Raw genomic sequence first — 4,482 nt, forward strand, 5'->3', positions numbered from 1 at the left:
TTCGTCAACCAAACCGCCCAGGGATGGATCCCCAGCAAGGGACTCCACCGGCAGTCCTACAGCTGCAGCAAATGTTGCTGGGGAGGGAGCCACCTCCCAACAGCTCGTCACAGGTAGGCCGCCTACTTCCCGGTACTTGCTATTTTTCTAGTATGATCTTTTTCTCTTTTCTTTCTGCTCTAAACTTCAATCTTCGTTTCACCTTGTTTCTCCTCCTTGGCTTTCAGATCCCCTCTTGGCTGTTCAGACGGATGTTCACACCATCATTGAGGAGACCGCCAAGAATACTATCGCCAAAGCCACCAAAGTCGCTATTGACGAGGCTGCCAATGACGTGCATGAAGAAGCCGCGAAGAGGTCTGCCGGGGAGGCCGGCAAGGAGACCTGCGACCGTACTGACAGCATTCCTGCCGCAGGAGCGCCTGACGCTACATCGGTCTCGTAGCCCTCAGTTGCTGGGGAGACGGTGGTCGAGGACCAACCGCCAACATTCGAAGCCCCACCGGGCAGATACCTGAAGGTTGGCGACAATCTGTTCGTCAGCATCCCGGGGACGGCAAGCACCAGAGCACTAACCGAGGGGGAGACTTTCGACGAAGAAGTCATCGCTGCTGCCGGGCTCAAGGTTGTCGACGGGCCGAGCGCCAGCAGCAGCGGATCCAAAGAAGACCAGCTCCTCCAGGCCATGAGTAAAAATTTCCAGAAGCTCCAAGCGCTCCACCGCACCCGAAAGGAGAAGCTGGACTCTAGGGCCGTAGTTGTTGATGCAGCAGACTCGGATCTCCAGAAGTGTGTCAAACAGATGCAGGTCTGGTTTGCCAAAGCCTGGCAAGAGCTGAAGACTGGCCGGCAGCAGCTGAGCCAACGTTGCGAGGAGATCCTTCTGAAGCAGTCCGACATTGAGAAGGCACAGGAGGAGGCCGCTCAACAGGCCGCCAAGGAAGATGCTCAACTAAGGGAACGTCGTGTCTTGCTCGATGCTCATGAGGAGGACCTTGCCGCTCGCGAGGAGGCGCTTGCCGCCAAACTCCACGGCAAGGATGAGGAAATTGAAAAGCTCGTCACGCAGTGGACCCAAGGGCTGGAGCAGGAGCACAAGAAGACGCTTGACGCTCTGGTCTTGGACCATGCGGGCAAGTTGAAGGAAGATGTCAATGCTACCGAATCTGCAGAGGCCGCCAAGAACGAGCTGGCCGGGAAGGTGGAGAAGCTGGAGGTGGATCTGGAAAAGCACAGCAAGGAGATATCGATGCTCAAAAGCGATAGAGAGAAAACTATGTGTACCTTGGCGGAGTTGCAAACTACCATCTCCGACAAGACCCAACAGCTCTCCTCCGCCAATGACTCCATTGCCCATTTGAAACTGAATCTGACCACACTGGAGGAGTCCCTTGAGGGCAGCAGGGCTCGTGAGATGACCCTGGCCAAGGACCTCCAGGAGGAGAAGAAACTACTTGAGAGTGCCGTTGCCACCTACAACGACTATGTGAAAGGCGTGGGGATCTGGACTGAGCGCCTCATCGACGTTGCAGAGAGGCTCACCACACAACTGTCCATCATGGGCCTGGTGAATTTCAGGTATTCCCATGAGGAGAGGGTAACTTCGAGCGCCAGACAGACCATGTTCTTCGAGGTCCTCCTTGATGCCCTGAAGCTGCTCCACTCCAACCGAGCACCCCAACTGGCCAATGAGTCCCGCAAGCTTTTCCAGGCCGTCCTTCTCAAGGTGCTCACCAAGGTGGCGTACAGGAACTCCGGCCTCGACCTCACCAACGTGCTTGACAACTTTCCAGAGGATGCAGACCGCAAGGCGCTTGAAGAGCTCGTCGCGCCTATCGTCTATGTGGTGGACCAAGTCAAGAGGGTGGAAGGCCAACAGGGACTAGCCACTTCGCTTCTCCTTGCCGCCACAAACATGTACCCAAGACAATTTATCTTAAGTTAGAACTGTGGCAACCATTGATTTAATATAACTTGCTGTGCTTTGGATGAATGCATGCTATCTTTCTCGTCTGATTTCTCTATGTATGGCATATATCGTACGCTTTATTGGAAAAAACTTGCTGGTGCGCGCACCCTTGCCACGATCGCTTTGAGGAACGGAACCTATGCAGCCTGCCGGGGGTGTCGCTGCCAGCAAGACACCTTGCCATTCTTAGCGCAACCACTTGAACTGTTGAGTGGACTTGAAACAGAGCATGGGCGCAACCAATTATGACAAGGTCCCTTCACGTGCAGGTTTTCCATACAAGAACCGAAATCGTTCAAGAAAAATAACCTCATATTTAAAAGAACTTCACTCAAGGTTTAGCTTTTCGCTGTTGTACTCTTTCCCGCAAGATGCCACTTCGAACGTCGCCTGTTGGCGTCCATACTCCATACCATCATCCCCCCGGCAAACTTGTATGTGAGGGAACCTACTATCCTTTGATAAAAAGAAAGAAGAGAAAATAGGAACATAGAACCTTGACGGTTCATCAGTACTTGCTGGAAACTAACGTAGTACAATATCCTGGACAGGCATGCATATACATAAACATGGAAATCAACAAGAACTGTACATACTTAAACTTATTCAACTTCGCACAGGGTCTTTGCCTGGCTCTGTACAAAAGGGGGTTGCCGAGGTACTCGGCAACCGCGCCTCATGGGTAAAACTTGTGAAGATGTTCGATATTCCAGGAGTTGCTCAGTAGAATGCCATCTTGGGTCTCCAGGCGGACTGCGCCGGGCCTGGTGACTCGTATTACCCTATAAGGGCCTTCCCGCTTTGCCGTCAACTTGTTCGAATTCTTGGCCGATTGAATGCGCCAAAGAACAAGGTCTCCTTCCTCAAGGCTTCGGGCGTGAACCTTGCGGCTATGGTAGCGGCGCAAGGCTTGCTGGTAGCGCGCAGCTCGCACAGCAGCCTGAAGACGATCTTCCTGAAGGAGCGTAGCATCATCTTGCCGCAACTGCTCTTGCTCAAGCTCATCATAAGAGAGCACTCGAGGTGACCCGTATATGAGTTCAGTAGGGAGAACTACTTCTACCCCGTACACCAGGGAGAAGGGTGTCTGGCCAGTGGCTCGATTTGGTGTCGTCCTAATTGACCAAAGAACTGCCAGCAACTAATCAACCCAGCGTCTTCCGCACTTGTGCAGCCTGTCAAAAGTCCTTGTTTTGAGGCCCCGCTGTCGTGGTTCTAAGTCTGACAGTAGAATGGGGTGTAGGGATGTAAAGGCAAGGTCCTAGCTATGGAGAAGCTGTACGCACGAGTTTTACGAGTTCAGGCCCTTCTCGGAGGAAGTAACAGCCCTACGTCTCGGAGCCCGGAGGCGGTCGACTGGATTATATGCATGTGTGTTACAGGGGGTGCGAACCCTTGTGCCAGTGGAGTGGGTGGCTTATATAGAGCGCGCCAGGTCCCCAGCCAACCCACGTTACAAGGAGTTCAATGTTCATAAAGTAGGAGCGTTACAGGTAACGTCTGTAGTAAAGTAATATAAATGACTATTAAGTCTAAGAGTAAATGCCCGACCGTTGCTGCGCGGAGTGGCTTTAGGTCTTCTGCACGTCGAGTGGTTTAGTGGTCGAGTGACATAAACAAGGGGGGGTCTCCGAGTGAATGGTAGGTCGAGTGGATTGCACTCGACACCTTTGTTGGGTCCCCTCTATTTACTCCTTAACCTCTTTGCTTCTAGGACAAGGACCTTAGGTAGGAGGTATAGGTTAGGCCTATTACCCTACCCCAGGTCTATGTCCTCATCATTAGCCCCCGAATGGATTGAGGTCCGAGTGAAAAGAAGGTTGAAGTTGACCTTGCTCTTGGCTCTTGCTTTCATCTCCAAATGGATGCCAGTTGTTGGAACTTCGGCTTTGTTTCAGTCGCCTTGATCGATTCAGAAATGACCGACTGGTTTTATAACATCATCTGTCGAGTGTTATTTTTGACATGGAATCTTTGGCGTGATCGGTTGTAGAGGATCCCGGATTTCGCGGGATTCGAAATTTTGGTGGAAGCGCGAAAGGCGGAGCGCGCCGTGGTTAGATAAGTAGGGCGCTTTGATTTCCGTGCCACCTTTTTCACCACGTATCCCGTGTGCGACTGTTAAGGGATTTGACAAGATTGCCCGGGCCCACGCGTCAGCCACTCGGAAGTAGGCCCTTAAAAGCGGCGAGTCCGAGGCGTCCGCACTGTGTGTGCCCGTTCTCTTTCTTCTTCCTCTTGCTCCTTTACCTCGTCCGGTTTCTCCACTCTCGACGCCGCCACTCTTCATCGCGCTGGAATGTGCAAAGAAGGTGACGGGGGCGGCAAAAAGCAAGAAGGCGAGTCGGGGATCTTCATCGCGCTCGGGGCTGCCGTCGGGTTGGATCCAGGGAGATTGGATCCGATCCTCTGTTCAGCAGGAAGACTTGGAAGATATGGCCGAGCTAGGGCTGATCGTCCATGAGTCTGCGCGGCTGCCGGAGGGGGAAACGGAGCCACAGCCACGACCGGGT

This window comes from Aegilops tauschii, chromosome 1 (genome assembly GCF_002575655.3).
Source record: "Aegilops tauschii subsp. strangulata cultivar AL8/78 chromosome 1, Aet v6.0, whole genome shotgun sequence".
NCBI lineage: Eukaryota > Viridiplantae > Streptophyta > Magnoliopsida > Poales > Poaceae > Aegilops > Aegilops tauschii.